This window comes from Prionailurus viverrinus, chromosome B1, assembly GCF_022837055.1.
Source record: "Prionailurus viverrinus isolate Anna chromosome B1, UM_Priviv_1.0, whole genome shotgun sequence".
NCBI lineage: Eukaryota > Metazoa > Chordata > Mammalia > Carnivora > Felidae > Prionailurus > Prionailurus viverrinus.
Genome location: NC_062564.1, coordinates 147,363,164 through 147,383,313, shown reverse-complemented (window position 1 = coordinate 147,383,313; position 20,150 = coordinate 147,363,164).

Genomic DNA, 20,150 nt, shown 5'->3' with positions numbered 1-20,150 from the left:
TCTCCTTTATTTGGGATTGTGTAGGTGAGGTATATTGTGATACCTTTTCCCCTGCTGGGAACAAAACTCACATACTTTAATCGATGGACAGTCAGTGTTGATTCACTTCTTAGATTTCTATTTGTCCTGCTGACGTTGTAACCATTTATGAGCATTTTGCTTACATTCTCTTTTCTTTCTTGTTTTAAATAGGAATTTTAAGTGGAGAGGAACCAAGTCTTTCCCCTGATTGTTTTAAAATCTAAGAAAAATAAACTTGCTACATCTATGTAACCTCATTAGCTGTGGCTGCCAAATGATAAGATGTTAAAAACTTACTCTGCGTGTAATATTGTCATAGAATGGTTAATGTGGAAATAAACAAACCACGGTTATGAAATTCACATTTTGCTGATAGTTTACTGAACCAAATTAAAAAGAGAAAGGTTTGTAATATTCGGTATTAATAGTTTGGGTACTTATTGTTGCAAATCAAAGACCAATGAGTTTTAAAGCTATTTCATATAAACTATTTTACATATACAAAAGCCATTTCTTCAAAGATATTAAGCAAAAATAAGGGAAAGTATTTTAAAAAGAGGTAGGAAGATATGTATAAAGTGGAGATATGTCTTCTAAATGAAATCATTTTCTCGACCATTTAAACCTTTTTTTTAAGTAATGCTGCTCTTTATGTATGTATAAACTCAGACATACAGATTTTAATTAATTGCAATCTTTGGTTCCTGACACACTCTCACCATTGATCTATGTATGGTCTCCTCTTCATACATATGTATGCACATATTTTTAATAAGTAATAAATTAAGAAGTTAATTAATTTAACAAATTTAATAATTCCCTACACCCATCATGAGAACTAGAATTTTATTTTTAAAAAATTTTTAAAGTGTATTTTTATTTATTTTGAGAGAGAGATAGGGAGCAAGTGGGGGAGGGGCAGAGAGAGAGAGAGAGAGAGAGAGAGAGAGAGAGAGAGACAAACTCCCAAGTAGGTTCTGTGGTGTCAGCACAGAGCCTGATGGGGGGCTTGAACCCACAAACCATGAGATCATGACCTGAGCCAAAGTCAAGAGTTGGAGACTTAACTGACTGCATCACCCAAGTGCCTGAGAACTAGAATTTTAACAGTAACTTATATATCCCTATGATTCTCCCCCACCTGTTCCCCTTCAACTTCCATTCAAAGTAACTATTATCCTGGATCCCGTGCATTTCATTCCCTTGTTCTTTTAAAAATAAAGTTTTATTTTATAAGTTTCCTTAAAAATGGTCTATTTTTGTTGTTTTTAATTTTTTAAGTTTATCATATTGTATATGATGTTCTGGAACTTTTTTACACTAAATATTATATCATATATTATATGAACATGACTCCATATTGTTAGTTGTAGATGTAAGTTTTTATTTCTGTGTTTTGACTATTTTAAAGAATGCTGCCTTCCTAATAGATCTTGATGGCACATTACAACCAAACCCAAATGATTAACTATCAAAAAGCTGGTTTGTCTTTCTTTGAAGGCAAAGAGAGAGGTTTGCTTAGTTTTCAAATGCTCCCAGAAGTGAAAACAGAGCTTTGATATTTAGATGGGAGTTAAGAGTTTGGGGGAAATATTGAGTCTCTTTGAATGCTCATATGCCTCTAACAAAAAAGAGTAAGAAAAACAAAAAGATAAATAACCAAATTCGAACAAGTTGAGTATTTTTTATCCTTCTATACAAGTCCTCTTTGAAGGTATATATAATCTAAATTTAATGTTAATAACAATGATTTTTAAAAGACTTTATTCTCCTATGAGATTCACCTATTTATGTTTACTAATGCTTAGAGAATATGTCGCATATATCACAACTATTCATTCTGTCAGTCACATTAACTGCTTGGAATCTGATCCGGTCTTCCTGCTTCCACTCACTCATCCAGGCCCACTGCCTATGAAATTATTTGAGGCTGCCTTAACTTTGAAACTATGGTGGGAAATGGAAAAATTTCTAATGATTGTGCCAGGACTATTATCTTCTGATTCTCCTGATATTATTAACCTCAGGGTGCTATACTCAAGCAGAGGTCAGGGGAATAGTCTTCTTTCTACTACTATCTCATATCCGGATTCCTGTGTGCTGCCCAAGAAGCCCTCCTTGTGGTCCCAGTGTCAGGATTTGCTAGAAGTCTCTCTTTCCTTAAGTCTCAGAAACAATTCCATGACATTGTGCTAGAAGACAGATGCTTAAAACAGACAGCTTACTGCCTTCTTCTGTATCCCATTCCATTCTCCTCTTCCTTGACAGTCAACCTTCCCCTTGTTAATCAATTCATGCAACTAGATACCTTCAGACCACCCACCGTGTCAGCTCATTACATTTTCCTGTGTTTGCAAGAATCTCAGTGGAGGAAGCAATTTGGGCTCAAGGTAGGGTGGGACCCCTCCTTAATATTGCTTACGAGAGCTTTAATATGAAGTACTATAGACATTAATACTATTCCTTCATCTTCATGCTCTCACCAAATAAAAAGATCATCAGAGAAACAAATAGATCTGAATAATTTCCAATATCTCATTAAACTTTTTAGTCATCATCCCTCTGGGCTTAAAAATGTGAAGAGAGAAAGAAACTCAAATAACCCCCCACATCTCCACTTCCCAGCAAATCTACCACACCTGCATAGTGTCTGGTGTGTAGAAAGCACTTAATCCCTATCTGATGAATGAAAGGATGTGCAAACCCTCCCTGCCCATCTACAACTTAAGATTCAAGGAACATGAAAGCAGCAGAAGTGGAAAAAAGGGAAGGAAACAAATTTAAAGTAGCAAAAATGACTAGTTCACAGTGCCCAGAAATCCTCAAACACTTAAATGCAGGAGAGGGTCTGATAGTTGCCGAAGTAGAAGCAGAATGCCATTGTTCTCTTTTCTTCCCCATCTCAAGCTCTGTATCCCCCTTTGTGCAACCAGTAACTGGTTTGGGAGAGGATGTTTAACAAATAATTATAGGGGCGCCTGGGTGGCTTGGTCGGTTAAGCGTCCGACTTCGGCTCAGGTCATGATCTCACAGTCCGTGAGTTCAAGCCCCACGTTGGGCTCTGTGCTGACCGCTCAGAGCCTGGAGCCTGTTTCAGATTCTGTGTCTCCCTCTCTCTCTGCTCCTCCCCTGTTCATGCTCTGTCTCTCTCTGTCTCAAAAATAAATAAACGTTAAAAAAAATTTAAAAAAAAACAAACAACAAAAAACAAGTAATTATAACTACAGCCAGCTTTGCCTTTGTTCTAATTTCTCTAAATTCTTATTTATCCTACTCTACTTTGCCTAGTGTTTATTCTCAACATAATCTATTTCACCACAGTATTCATGAACAAATTCCCTTTAATAAGCAATGGCAAGATTGCCTTGACAGAGAAAATGAGGAAACATCTCCTTTTCTAGAGCTCAAAATGATGTACTACAGAGTAAAATGACCTCTTATATCTTTATACAATATAAATGCTTAACAACTTTTTTTTTTTTTAATATTAGCTGAAGTCTTACAAAAGGGAAGAAAATAGAAACTAATTGGGTCTTGGAGATGACAATAAAGCTGTTCAGACAGCCAACCCAGAGGACATATTCCTGCTTCCTCTGGGATAGCCCAAATCGGCCAAGGTCAAATTTACAAAAGAAAACGCAGGTGATTTATTTGTGACTTCTAGTCAAGTGCTCTTGAAACTCAAACCATTTTGGTTATTTTTATAACATATTAGAAAGCATATTCCATCCCCCCACCCTGGCCCTCACCCAATAAAGCATATTCCAAATGTCTTCAGTTGAAGGTCCTAGCTTGTCTCCCTATACCTATTTTGAAACAATAAAGTTTTACATTTGTAGACTGGATACGGAGAAACCCTCATTTTATTTTTTGCATTACAAAGCTATGTCATTCCTTGTGAGACACTTGAGCAATTTAAATTTCCTTTTAGAACTTACAGACATTGGTGGATCAAAGAACCTGACCTTAAGCAAACAACTTCATAAGTTCAATTCTAAAGGGATTAGATGCTAGTTGTAGAAGGTTCCAAGAGCTTGCTTTGTCAAGCCTAGGAATATTTTTGCTTTCTATTGGGTATACTGTCTTCTCCTACATTCCTTGTCCAAATGTTATACCCAAATCACACATTCATTCTTTTAATGGTCTATATTTCACCCATTCTAGGATTTCTCCATCATTTCCAGGCTCATCTATCTTTATGTCACTTCCTACAATAATGAGGTGGGGCTCTTCCCAGTCCCAGATACCACTCTTTTCTATCTCTTACTCCCAGATGGCTGTGGTTAAAAATAACAGTAAACTAACTCCTAAAAAATACAATATCAAAGGATTTGAAGACTGGAAATATTAAAAAAAAAATATTTAGTCCGCTATCTCAATTATACTTAGGTCATGAAGTTCGAAGAATCAAGTAGCTCGTTCAGATCATACCTAAAAAGCAGATCCTTCCCACTAAACAACATGACCTTCACATGACTTCACAAAGAGACTACATCTTTGTTTTAAGCTAACTTCAGTTACCAAGTTATATAACTTAACCAATCAAATACTAGATGTTTGCAGAAACTCATAGAATAACTAACTAAATATAAAATAACGCTTCACTTGTTTGTAGGGCTCTTCCCAATTTGATTGATGTATACCCAGCAAAACTTAGAAACCAAAAAAGACCCTAATGATATTCAAATAACAATTTTAAACCCTAACATTTATAATGTCTATGTACTTCCTATGCCAAATACTTTACATGTCTTGTTTATGAATCCTCATGACATTCTTAAGAAATAAGTACAATTATATTAAATATAAGAAAATTGAGCATTAGAGAGGTTAAAGCATTTGCTTAGGATCACTACCACTAAGTGATAGAGATGGGATTTGAATGATGGTCTCATCAATTCCAGAATCCATAGTCTTAATCACTATGCAAGTAGTTTGCTTATAGCACTCTCCGTGAAGTCTTGAGGATTTTTTTTTACTCTTGATTTACATACAAGCTTATTTTTTAGTCCAGAAAAGATCAGGAACTACAAATTAAAAGAAGTAGGACCCTGTACCATAGAATAGCAGAAGAATCGACTGACAGAGCAGATTTTCAGAAGATACTAGCCGAGGTGATTTTGAATTTCTGAAAATCTCCCCATAAAAATATATGGAGCAACAACAATGGCAAAACCAAAAATCCATAGACAGCACCTACCACAAAACTAGGGACAAGCTATTTTCACATAAGCTGGTAGAGTCAAACCACCTGAACTGCTTTATCAGCATGTATGTAAGAAGAATTAGGGGGAAGGGAATAAGGCACATGATGTTCATAAGATAGGGGAGCCCCTAATCAGCAAAACAACAGTGGGCCATTCTGAGAAAAGTAGCTAAAACAGAGAGCAGTTTGGCAGGTTCCACATTATGCATTAGTACAAGGAGAGTGCACTACAACAGAAGTTTGTACAGAAGAGAAGGCTGTGGTTCTGTAGTAAAACAACAGAAGAGGGACCTTAGGTCTATGAGCTAGGGAAGCTAACCTGGCCCACTTCTCCTTCCACAAGTTCAGAAAATCCATTTTACTTGAAGTGAAAAAGATCACAGTGGAATTCAAAACAAAGGTATCATAGGAAAAACAAAGTGGGGTGGAGAAACATTGTCCCTACAGACAAATAGCAGAGCAGGAAGATACATCAATCAGACCTGGGTATACTGTAATATCGTATTTTGAAACAATTTCTTAATTTCTTACAGAAACCAATAAAATGATGGACAGTATGATAAACAACATAAATCTGAATCAGGAGAACACCAAAATTGGTGATTGAAGAGGTGACTGAAGAGAAGGAAGATTTGAAGAGAGTTGACAAAATTCAGGAAAGAATTAGAATAATAGAAATAATTATTTCAGAAACGCAGACTAGATTATGTGGTATATAAGAGTGAATATACACAATGATAAATATTTTAAGAGACCTATCACATGGAAAACTATTCAAACAAAATGGACAGGTTAGAAGATAGAAAATATAACACACATGTAAATGTGTATGTTTAAGTGTATATAATAGGAGTTGAAGGAAAAAAAAAAACCAAAAGCTGAACACAACAAATACTAAAAACCACTAAAACAAGAAAAACTTGTTTTATTATTTCTCTGAAATAATAAAAAATATTTAAAACTGCATTTTGAAATGGCATGCTTCATATCTGGGAAAAACAACCCAAAACAGTTAATACCACGATGTATTTTACTAAAATTACTGGACTTTCAAGGAAAAGAAAAATTTGCTGGGCATACAGCCAAGGAGACAAGACACCCATAAAGGTAAGAAAATGATATCATCATCATATTTTCCAACAGAAATTCTCTATTCCAGAAGACAATGGAGTAAGAAATTTATGACTTTCAAGGAAAGTATGAGTAAAGAACTTTATACCAATTGAAACTTTATAAAGGCCTAAAAGCTTTTAGGATAAGCAAGGACTCAGAGAATACTGTTCCCATGAACACTTCCTGAGGAATGTGCTAGAGAATAAACTTCAGATTAATGTATGGTATAAGGAAGTAATATATGGTATGAAGTGCCTACATGCTGTAATGATGTAGATTCACTACAACTATCAAAATGTGAGAGAAAAGTATATGAAAAGCAGAACAAGCAGAACAATTTCTTCTAGTAATTGGGTAATTATGTTAATGTAATTGAGAGCCAGGACTTTTGATATGAAAGAAATGAGGCATTTATTTAAGATTAACAAGGTTAGCAAAAACTCTATAGCTTTGTTATGGACTGAATGTTTATATCCCCAAAAATTCATAGGTTGATTCAATGCACAGAGTTTGGAAACGTAATATTGAAGACTCCACACTATGGTATTTTGAGATGGAGCCTTCGGGAGGTAATTAGGGTTAGATTAGATTAGGGGGTGGGGCCCTCGCATTGAGATTCATGGCCTTATACGGAGAGAAAGAGATTTCCATCCCCTAGCCCCCACTTATGCACCAAGGAGAGACCACATGGGAACGTGGCAAAAAGGTAGCAGTATGCAAGCCAGGAAGGGTTGTCACTAGAGCTCAACTACGATGGCACTTCCAGTCTCCAGAACTGTGAGAAAACACATTTCTGTTATTTAAGCCACACAGTCTGTGGTATTTTGTTATGGCAGCCCAGGCTAAGACAACTCCAAAATATGATCTGGATAATATTCTAATGAACTTATAATACATTTTATCTTTAAAATATACGTATATGTAACATAAGTTCTGCACATTGAATCTGCATAGAAACAATGACAACCCAGTAACAACGAAATACCTGTTATCCTCATTGTTCTCTGTATTGTTTTCCACTGAAGGAACCAGAGTCCCTGAAAGAAATAGCTAATTGTATATATAAGAAAGAAAAAATGCAATGTGAGTTAGAAGATCTGGCCATGACAGAAAGCAAGGAGGCCATCAGAGGCTCCTAAGATTAAGTCTAAAGAATTCAATAAACAACTTCAAGAGGCTCTCACTGGTGACAGTGGAAATAATTTGAACAGTAGCAAAAATAATAACTAGAAAACATACATACATTCATTTTGTTTATGTTTAAATTCATATATTCATTTTTATCTCTTGAAGAACCCTCATAAGTCCCGAAGGATGTTAGGAGCATTTCATTATTTTGAAAACAGTGAAATAAAGAAAAAGAACAAAGCATTTATCATATCTTCCTACATAAACATCAAGCAAATATTTAATGAGGAAAATGTTCTCTTTAAATAATATTCCAGATAATAAATGAAGAAGAAAAAATAGAAATTTCACTCTCATTAATACTAAAAAATCCAGGTAATGATCATCAGTGGTTGGTAACAACACAAAAACAGAGACAATCAAATATCATGTATCCCCAATTAAAAAAAAAACAAAAACCAAAAAACACACCACCTAGTAGTTTTGCACAAAAAAAAAAAAAAAGGATTAAACCTGGATTTTATCAATTTTCTAGATAGAATCAACAAATTTCAGGGGAAACAGGGGACAGAGGAACATGTCAAATGACACTGCAGAGATACAACTAGCAAAATCCAGACTATGGGAAACTACAGAACATAAAATCTGTTACCTTCAATAAAAAGACAAGGGAAGGGGAACTTCTATAAATAAAAGAGACATACCAAAGAATCACGATGTGTGAATATCATTTAAATCCAATTCAAAACTATATATTTATAGTCTCACATGTCTTCACTGAGGTAATAAGCACAATGCAGGCAACTTTGACTAAATTGGGAGTAGCAAACCAAGAAAATACAAGGAAAAAAAAGTTAAAATTTTAAAATAATGTATAGTAATATATGCTAAGAAGAGTACCTGGCATACAGGTAAATAACTAAGTATTAGTTAATATAATGAAAACAGCTAACAAATATAGTCCTTACTGTATACCAGACGGTGATCGATCTGTAGTTTATAAAAATATTATGACATCTAATCCTCAAGTAACTCTATAAATAGGTACTAATATCAGTTTTATTTTACACATGAGAAAACCAGAGCACACCTGCATTAAGTAGCTTGTTTGGGATGGGCTAGTTAATGGTGAAGCCAGATTGGAGGTCAAGGAACCTGGTATCAGAACCTATACTCTTCACCACTGCATGATACTATTTCTTATAATGATTGTTAGCATGAATTTTCTAAGGAAAGGGACAAGATCAAATTTTTATCTTATATTTTCTATTTTATGGTACTTGTTGGATGTAAATGAATTAGATTCAGCTCTGATCATCAGTCCCTTATGCTCTGGGCCAAGGGAAAAGTGAAGCAAGAGACCGTTCTTTCTTCTCTCCCCCAACAGTGGAGCTGGAAATCAGAGGACTTTCAAAACTAATTTTTAGCAAAATAGTAAAGGTCAAAGTCAGAGTACTTTTTCCTAAATGGGTTGTTAAAGGAAGAAGTTATGTCAGATAGGTCAGGAGCCAAAGTGCACATTTCTATCTTACTTACTATTTTCTGTGATAAAGTTGTTTCATTCGCCAATAAGTATGGGTTGGAATTCTTCAGAATAAATATCAAGTTGAGATATGAAGTAAAGATAGAATGCAATGCCTCCTTCAAATAATCTTCAATGTTTGAAGAAGCACATTGATATGTTTATCCACATCTGCCTTACCTTCTACCAAGGCTGCAAAACTAGGAATTCTATTTAATTTATAAAATACAGTATTTGGTATTTTGTTGCTGTTAATCAAGATTGAATTTATTTTGCCAATAGCTGAAATAGAACCAACTGTGTTTATGGAAAATAGAGTAAATACTAATTTTTTAAAGCTTGTCTTCCCAGTAGGGGGAGCTGCAATGCTAGCTGACTAGGACAAGCCAGCCTGACTCCATTTCCTTTCTAAATCTGAATACAGTAATGGGCTTACTCAAGTTTAACCGAGAGATGTCTTGCCCCAATATTTGTTTGGTACATTGGTTCTCAGCCCTCCGTGTGAGTCAAAATCATTTAGGGTTTGTTTTTTTTTGTTTGTTTGTTTGTTTGTTTTAAGTTGTGGAATAGTTCAGGATACCTTAGGTAATGGTTTTTTGGGTTGTTTTTTTTGTTGTTGTTGTTTTTTTGTTTTTGTTTTGTTTTGTTTTTTTAAAGTACTCCCATGACTCTATTTTATAGCCAAGATTAACAAGCCCTGGCCTGGTAGAGGAAAGAAAACACATTCAGAAGGACGTAGAGGAGCAGTAATATCATAAAATAAAAGCCTTTTATAACAAGCATTTGTGAGTTTCAGCATGTAATCCAATAGTATAAAGCTTAACGAACTGCAAACAATGTTTTTCACTTATAAAAACATGGTTCTTTTTTGCCTAATATTCAGAAAGTAAGAAATTTGGGTTTTATATTTTAAAAATATCTTCCTCAGGCCCGAAATGTGTTGAGTTTTCAAGAGCAACCTTGTGTGACAGGTAACATGTTACTGTGGACCTTCCACTGCCTCTTGCCTTTTCCAATCAATTGAAGTTTGCCAGAGCAGCAAATGAATATAGTCATTTCTAGAACCTCTTTTCAGTAGTCCCATAACATGCACTTTTTACTTTCTGCAGCAGTGAAAAGACAGACCTTTGCCACACAGAGAAAGGTGATATTATTATAAGTGCATGAGATGAAAATGGCAAGAGTGCAGTCACTTCGGAATTAGCCTCAATTTCCACCTTGGTGATGTGGTTATCGTGGTTGTGTAGGAAACACCCCAAATACCATTCCCATCATGACATTGCCAACAGAGGCTCACTTACTGTGAAGCTGATAAAACATAAACTTCAGGGTCTCTCACTAGCACAGTCCATCCTAAGGCCACATGAGAAGCCCCTAGAAATATGTAAAACAAACAAAAATTGCAAAATGTTAGATATTTTCACTGCAGTTGATTAATACTACTGACTTTTTCCACTCAAATTTCTCATCTATCACACTTCTCCTTATATTGGGTGGTGTTGGAAGAGCCACAAGCATTTGGGGATCTGGCTGAGATTTGAGGACAGCTCGTTTGGCTTAGTGGGATATATGTATGTTGTTTGCAGGCATTTCCATGTAAGTCATTGGTAGCAAGGTCTCCTATGTTAGTAAGTAACAGAGCTAGGATTCACACTTGGCTTTCTCTGGCCCTATAAGGGTCTTATCATTTCCGTTAGACCACCCTTCATATGGTTAATGATCCACCAGCAGACCTTTTTATGATCGTTTATCTTTAAGCTGCTGCCAGGAAGTGATATTATTTCCCTACTCCTCTCTGGCTCTGAGACTTTTTTTTTCTTCTTTTTTGCCTCTTGGCCCCTCCTGTCTTAACCTGCACACTACACTCTATCCAACAGGACTGCTCACCTTTGCTAGAATATAATTTTTCCCATTCCCTTTCTTTGGCTAATTATTATATTTTACTGGTTCTTGTTGATCTCTTGTTGATTCGATAAAAAAAAAAAAACATTGACATTGACAAAGAAAATATAAAACACATCACTACAATGAGGACATAAATAACACACAGTTAATGAGTACCAATTCAAAGAGTATTTACAAATAATCATTATACACACACCAAAAACTCTCGAAATCTTATAGCTCATATATGAAAGATATATGAAAGAGGTTGTCCCAGATTTGACAACAATCTTAAACATTTACATGACATTTCTAATAAGTTATGAAGTTGAGGGAAATTTTTCTAACTATGAGTCATAAAAAACAAATTTTTATTGATTACTCTAGAAGAAAAATTATCTATCCTATGTATAAAAGATGTTTTTGCATAATTGCCTTCATATGAAAAGGCAGTATGAATTGTTAGCATGTTATTTTTCTAGATGTTATAATGTTCATGTTATGTGTCAGCTTTGTGAAATTTGTAATTTTTAAGCAAATATTCACTTTTGTAACTTGATATTTTACATATAATTATGTATTCCTTTTTTAAAAGGGGGCCCCCTAAATTTTGTAATCATCAGCCTCACAAAACTTAGAATTACCCCTGAATGACAGTAAAGTATTAGTTAATAAAATATGTAGTATCAAGTTAAATGAGTCTGTCCATTCACTTCACAAACCCAAAATTTCATTACTTGATAAATTTTAAATTTTAATTTTTTTTGAGGGTGCTAGAAGGGGAGGGGCATGGAGAGAGAGAGGGAGAGAGAGAGAAACCCAATCAGACTCCATGCTGTCAGTGCAGAGCCCAATATGGGCTCAGTCCCACAAACCATGAGATCATGACCTAAGCCGAAATCAAGAGTTGGACACTTAATTGACTGAGCCACCCAGGTGCCCCAAGTTTTAAAATTTAATATCTAATGGAGTGTTTGCCTGGTTGCCTATTGCTATTTCTAAAGCTACATATCTTTATCTACTTCCTATAGTCTCTCTCTTTACACACAAAAAATAATATCCTGAACAGGTACCATTGCGGGTGAGGTAGGCAGTTATCCCAGATGCACAAACATCTTAGATAATTTTGAGTAACAAGTGGCTACAATCTACCTTAAAAAGAAATCATCATGAATACCAGAATTTGGTACATTAATTGCTCTCTAAAGTAAATACAAGTGCGATAAAAATATATTGCCACTCTTACTACCCTCCCCTTAAAACTGACTGATTCTTTGGACGGCCATATACTAATAGTTAATATTATAAGGAAAAAGGAAATACCTTCTTACAGAAACAATAAGAAAATAGGACTAGGTAATAAAAGGAAGAAAATATAAGAAATTAAATATTGTATACGTGGGAAAATCGGGAAAAGTGTGCATATATAAAAATACGTATATGCATTCGTTATAAATGTATTGATATAAAGGTAGTTTAACAAACAATTTACAAATAATATTAAAATACATTACTTTATGAATGGATAAAGAAGATGTGGTATATATATATATATATATATATATATATATACACACACACAATGGAGTATTAGTCGGCAATCAAAAAGAATGAAATCTTGCCATTTGGTATATATATATATATATATATATATATATATAACCTCAAGAGCACAGATAATAGTAAAATGTGTAGGAACAATTAAGCAGTGATAAGTTTTGAGTATTTATTACCTTTGTGTTTTTTAAGTTTATTTTTATTTGAAAGAAAGAGAGCATATGCATGAGTGGGAAAGGGGTAGAGAGAGAGAGAAAGGGAGAGACAGAATCCCAAGCAGACTCTGCTGTCAGCATAGAGCAGGATGTGGGTCTTGATTTCATGAATCAACTGTGAGATCATGACCTGAGCTGAGATCAAGAGTTGGACACTTAACTGACTGAGTCACTCAGGCACCCCTTTTTACCTTTGCTTTTAATTTAATTGATTTCACGACATTTATCTGATTTAATTTTTAATATCAACAGTTTATAAAACTCTTGAAAAGTTAACAGTCAGCTTCCACAAGCCAGTATATACCAGCTGCAGTATACCATTGTGATTATTACATAAATAAATGAGGAAACACAAAAAGAAACTTAATGTTAATGTACTCAATCAGTATATAGTTTGGAAATCTACTCAGTGCCAAGCATTGGAGAAGAATTATAGAGAAGAATCAGCTCTAATGTTTGCTATAAATAAAGTCACTGTATCATGTGAGCCATAGAAACTTAAGCAAGAAATTAGGCCACATAATGAAAATTGTTACAATTCTAGTATGTAAAGAATGTTATGGTAATCCCTTGGAGAAAGCAAGTTTCAAGATAGTCCATGGAGTAAATTGGTTATACTGAATTAGAGAAGAACACAAAGTTAAGGAAATAACATGAACAAAGGAGACACATAAGACCATGATAAGTGTAGTGGGGAAAGGCTGGGCTAGTGAAGAAAAAAATCATCTGAAATCAGTGCATGGATTAGACTTTAGGGAAAATAAATTCAAGAAAAAATATTTTAAAGTTAACAGAGGTTACTAAAAATGTTAAATAAATTTCCAATTTTGGAGCATTAGGAGGGAGAGTAATCTAAAGAATAAGATATTCTAGCAAAGAGACCTGAAAAGAGAAAGGAGAAATTCACATGAAGACAAAAGATTCATGGTCAGTTGCAGTAAATAACCAATTACACAGAGAACCCCAACAAATGTTGGATTTTGAGCAATAAATGTTTTGATTATTAAAGGAAAAATACATTTTCAGAAAAAAAGGATTTTATTTATTGGAAGTGTGAAAATATACTAAAACTTTGCCCCAGTTTGCCTTCCTTAGTCTTATTTTCTGTATCTTGGAGACTTTCCTATTGGATCAAAGATGATATAACTTTAAAACAGGTTTTTAGGGGCGCCTGGGTGGCGCAGTCGGTTAAGTGTCCGACTTCAGCCAGGTCACGATCTCGCGGTCCGTGAGTTCGAGCCCCGCGTTGGGCTCTGGGCTGATGGCTCAGAGCCTGGAGCCTGTTTCCGATTCTGTGTCTCCCTCTCTCTCTGCCCCTCCCCCGTTCATGCTTTGTCTCTCTCTGTCCCAAAAATAAATAAAAAACGTTGAAAAAAAAATTAAAAAAATAAAATAAAACAGGTTTTTATGTCTTTTCCTAAACAAAAAAAGGTAAGAATGGCTATAGAAAATTGAAATGCTAAGTACAGATGTCAAAACGAGAGGAAGAAAGGAGAGAGATAGGGAGAGAGGGAGAAGGAGACGGTGGCAGGGAGGGAAGGAAGGAGGAAGAGGAGAAGGGACAAAAAGAAAAGAATTCTGCTATAAGAACACACTATCAAAAAGTTATCAAGAATTGATGACTATTTCAAAGTTCTGAAGTAAACTCAGGTTGTAGAATCTCTGACCTCAGTTTCACATATCAGTCCCTCATGCAGAGGAGCAAATCCGAAGTCGGGATGGAAGCATCTGGTTCAGTGGATGAGTTCAGTTTGCAGCCCTAAGAAGTCTGCTCTCTTTTCTTACTACAGCCTCACAGGTGGCTCACTCACAGTTGACATCTGTCAGGCAGGCCAAATTCATTCAAAACAGTTTAGACATGAGACATGTTCAAAGATGGGAACCAACTATTTATTTTAGCTGTCTTGATTAGACACTAATTGACCATTTTGGTTGGCAACCTTCAACTCAATTCTCCTGAACAGAGTGCCCTGAACAAAACATTTTGTTAAAGCATGTCATTGGGATAATTCATGTTACCACTAACATATGTTATATTCTATTTCCCTCTCTCTCCACGTTTTTGGCTTCCTATGGATACCAAGTTGTTACTCGTGGTTCAGTGTCCTAAATGGCAACCTAGGAACTTAGAAACAATGTAACTTCAAGAAATAGCTTATTTTTACAAAGTATCTCAGATTTCAGATGATGGCAAAATGTGCCTAATCTATGAGTTACAGTGGGTATATGAAGTGTTTAAGACAATGATTCTGTATTAAGGAATATTTAAAAGATGCAAAAGTTATAGTAGCTACGATGTTCTAACTAAGAAATCATGAGGTCCAAATAATTAAGAATTAAGGCCCAAGGTAACCCATGGTCAACAAGACAGAATAAGAACTAGAATATAAACAGAAATTATTTCTGGCTTGGCCTTCAGAGACTGAGGAGTCATTACATGGGACAAAAGACTCACTTCCCTTTGGAGAATAAATTATATGGCCAAACTTTTACCCTCTATTTTCCAGTGATACATATTTGAAAAAGTCATTTTAATTTCCCCCTAGCTTCATAACAATCTTTATTATTATTCCAACTTTGTTCATTTTGGTGTTTGTAAATTTTTTGAACAAAGTTGAGACGTGCTAAATTAATCTGTGGCAGCTTATTTCTAGAATATCTAAAGGCAGGAAATGCCTACACACTTGGGGCTCTTCCATCCACTGGATTAGTTTCAAAGAGATCAAGAAAAGATGATATAACCTGCTAAATAGACATGTTTAGGAGGTTAGAAAGAGAGCTATTGTCAGATCCTGTCTGATAAAGCAGTTCAAGAGGAGGATTGAACAAAGATAAGAAGCCAAGCCACACCCTTCTTCTAGTCCAAGTATCCTGGAAAGGAAGGATCATCTTCAGGAAACCAGACAACAGGAAGCACCAAACTAAGTGCAGATGCCTTCTGGGGCCAGTCAAGTCAATCCAAGTCAGAGAGGGAAGTAACCCATTTCATCTGTTAGACATTGAAAGAAACAGGCTCCATATGGCTTGGATGGTTGGAATGGAGTCTTTGAATTAGTAGTAGATGAAAGACAGGTCTTAAAGGCCTTTTTATTCTTAGAACCACCAAAACTTATATTACACGTCCTAATTGCACGTCCTAATTGCTTTCCCACTTAGTCAGAGGCCCTAGAACCTTGAAATCTGTGTTCTGGATTCAGAATGGGGGAGTGACATCAAGGAAGCCTAATTAAAAACAAGGGAAATTTTTCTAGTTTCTCATTCTTCCCCCCAACCCCCTGCTAGCCCTTCCAAATTCCTCTCCCCTTTTTTGATCCAGCGCAAAGAAGGTTCAAATCAAAAGGATAAATTGTTCAAATAACCTATCAATAATAAGGTAGTAGGCTTAAAAGGAACATCTAGGTTCTAAGCTGAAGGATTCTCGAATGTGAAGTCTGAAGGAGGGTACAATTTCAGGTCTAAAAGTAGTTAGGTAATGGAATCTGGGTAGCTTCCCTAGTTTTTATTATATCCCATCAGAGTGTGGGTTAGATGGTGTCCTAATGGCTTAACGCCAGTTTCCTGGAGCTACTTTGAGTGACACCTTTATTAGCAAGACTAATAGTATTTAACCCATTTTTGCCTCACAGACCTCTGAAAATATCATGAAAGCCTCTCATCCTCAAGCTGCACAATACACATATTCATTCACGCACACAGTTGTGCATACATTCTCCTTGAAGCTCAAAGGCCATAGCTCATGAAGTGCTATAAACAATACTCATGCAAAAAAAAAAAAAAAAGCCAAAGCAAACATGAGATCAAGAACCAACTCAGTTGAAACAGCAGTGTGGAACTATTAATATCTCAACAGAAAAAGCCATCAAGTGCTACCCTAGCTGCCCTCCAGCTGCCAGCAAGAAGTGGTAGTCACGGCAACATTTGCGTTTGGGGAAGTATTTGATTTATCCACCTATAATTTCCCACAACATATGATGATATGAAGGCCAGGAAGCTAAGGAGAGGAAGGACTTGTTGCTATTTCACCAGGAGAATCAACAGAGAGTCCGCTGTCGGCTTGTACAAGGCAAGAGGCCACAATAACAGCCATAAATACAGTGTAAAGTGAGGAGGTTGAATCCCAGACTGGACGGTGGGCTCCCTCCAGAACTCCCTTCTGCCTTATTGGACATGAAAGGGTAAAGGAAATGAAGAAACACTTCTGCCTTTTGGTCACCTCTGCTGGCAACTCTGAAATTCCCTATTACCTGAGAAGGAAACCCAGCTGGCCAGGTCACACTCCTCTGGACAGTGTCCTCACTGCCTTACCCAACTTTTCCACTTATGGCCTCATTTTGGTTTAATTTGGAACACAAGATCAAGAATATTTTTTACCAAATGATAAAATGTAAGTGGGCAGTTTGGTTTAGAAAATGTCAGTTCACATGAAGATTTTATGGTTGTCGTTGTAAGTGGAGGAGAATTTTCCCTCAAAGGACACAGGGATTGTAGAGAAGTGGGCAGGAGAGATTGGAAAAGCATGCACGAGAGCTCACATTATTTCTTGTTTCTCTTTAAGCACAAACATTAGAACGGACAACTCATGTGTGCTGTGGGTGAAGTCCTAGACTTGGGGAATTATCTGTAATTTTAGTAGACTTTTTTTTTTCTTCTGAGAGAGAAAAAAGCATTTAAATTTCACTGTCTGGAACAATTCAAATCCTCTAATACCTCCACAACAGCAAAGAACCTTTAAAGTCTGAATGTATTTTCTGCTACAATGTTAGGACATATTAGCTCAAAATTTAAATATAAGAGCAGACACAGTGGGTCACACTTACTCAGAATTATTCTAACCTGTATTCAGTAAAAATGAAAATTCCCTGGATATGTTAGTAATTATAATATTTGAAGTAAATTAGCAGGAATTTTTGCATTTATAGTACTAATTATATTTCACTAGCAAAGACCTTGACTAGTTTTCAAGTTTAATAATTTTACTTTCCATAGATAGAGTATTTCATACTTTTCGTTAAAGTACTTTAGCATATGAATATACTCAGGACAAACTAAAAAGAAGGTCAGGCAATTATCCCATTTTTCTGGTGGGTAAACAGAAACCTGAGGAAGACTACCACTTGCTCAAGATATTTAGGGAGACCTTTTAGACATGAGTTATCTTGTCTTACTGACCAAGTGGGCTCTTTTTCTCTTTCCTGCTCTTTCCTTCTTACCACATAATATCTGTCTAGTTCTTGAGGCCTGAAAGTATAGCACCAACAAAACAATTTGGTTTCTTCTCTCCATGCCCCGGCTTGTCCCTTTTATATTTAAAAATTGCCATCAGAAGAGATTCTTCCTAATTTCAAGCTCTGGGTTTCCTTGCCTCCCCTGTGGAAAAAAAGATAATAGTTCTTCTAGATTTGACTGATTACACTATATCAACACTCATACCAGTTGTAAAGCACAGATCTCTACCACAAAACAAATTAATGCCTTTGATTTCACTGACTAATATATTTGCCAAGTTGCTAAGATAGAAATCATAATTTACTATTTTTACTTTTTTTTTTCTTGATAAACAAGGGAGTGTCTTGGCCACCAACATCTTCCTCCCGAATCACTGCTCCTGAACTGCCTGATACCACTTTTTTTCTATAGTCTATTCTTCAGAAAGTGAAGATCTTTTAAAACAATAATCTTTTTAAAAACTGAACTCAATTTGTGAAATTTCCTAACTTAAAACCATCTAAATGGCTTTCCATTACACTTTAGAGGAATGTCGGACTTGGTTTTCTTTTTTAGCTGGGAAGGGGCAGAGGGAATCTTAATTGGGCTTCACATTCAGTGCAGAGCCCAATCCGGGGTTCAATGTCACAACTGTGAAATCATGACCTGAGCTGAAATCAAGAATTGGATACTTAACTGACTGAGCCACCCAGGAGCCCCAGAAATGTCTGGCTTTTTAACAAGGCTCCCAAGATCCTAAATGATCAGGTATCTGTGTTGATTAGCCATTGCCACAGTATGCTGTATGAAAAACTCACAGTAGCTGTGAGTTGGCTAGTGGATCTGTTTCAGTCAGTCATTCCTGAAGCAGAACTGCTCAGGCTGCAGCAATTGGGAAGGTTCCACCTCCCTCTCTCATCCTTCTCCTAGGACCAGTGAGTTAGCTACAGTAGAAATGGAAATATGCCAAGCCTCTGAAATTTTCTGCTCAGAATTGCCATCCTATTGTCTCTGCTCACTTGCCATTCACCAAAGAAAACCATGTAATTTCTTTGGACAATCCCAAGGTCAAGGAGCAAGAGATGTATTTTAACCTTGGTGAGACAGTGAGAGGTAAAGAATTGGGCCAATCATTCAACACATCACATACTTTAACCTTATCTTCTAATACTTTCTTTCTCCTATTTTAACTCCCTCAATCCAGACTGGTTTTTTTGTTTGTTTGTTTGTTTGTTTTGTTTTGTTTTGTTTCTCCGAAAGTGTATGAAGCTCATCTTAACCTCAGGGCCCTGGCCCTCACTTTTCTGTCCTTCTGGAATGGGTTCTTCCTAGATATTCCATGCTTCATTGTCTCATTATATCTAGATATCTCTTAAATGCCAACTCCTTAGAAGTCCTTCCCTGATTGCATATCTCAAATAGCTGCCACCCCTACCACACACACATATACACACCCTATTATTCTCCATCCTGTTATCTTGCTTTCATTTTCTTTAGAGTTATTATCCAAAACATTCTTTTAAAAAAATGTATGCTTTTCTGTGTCTGTCTCTATCACTCTATTACAAGTTCCTTGAGGGATCTATTTCATCTGTCTTGCTCACCATTGTTCTCCCAGCACATAAGATGGTGCTTAGTACATAGGAAGTCATTTATAAATATTAGTTGGATGAGTAATGAAAGTCATTCCTACTAGAGTTGGAAATAGGCTATTTAAAAGTAAGCCTGTTCACCACTGGGTCTGATCCTACAGCCTAAGGATCAGAAGTGCCTTCATAAATTTTCCTTTTCAGGAAGATTCAGATACACTGAGGGTCCTATGAAGAATTCTATTTCCCGTGAATGCCTTGTTATGTATTTGGCCATAGCATGAGGGAATGTGCATTTTTAATTAAGGAACCATAAATGCATGCGCCACAGGGCAACATCAGGACATTCCGCTTACATGGAAGCAGAAAAACTCTCTCAGTCCTGCCAATAAAGAAGGCCCTTCGTCTGGCTGCTAATTCTCCAGGCAGGGTAGTGCTGTCTTATATTTTTTCTTAGCTGACAGAATCAAGAGAAAGAAATAAGATGTGAATTTTACCTGGACCCAGTAAAGGCCTCAAACAACACAGTTCAGGGAATGATGCCAGCTCGAGGGAGGCATTTTTGGACTCTAAGAAACTATGTGGGCCTTCAGCATCTCCAGATCACACTAATAGGCCTCTCAAGACTATGTTTGGCTTCAAGGAGGCCATTAATGAAGTTCAGATTGAACCTGTGCAGTTTTAGTTTTAAAATGTTTCCTTAAAATTTT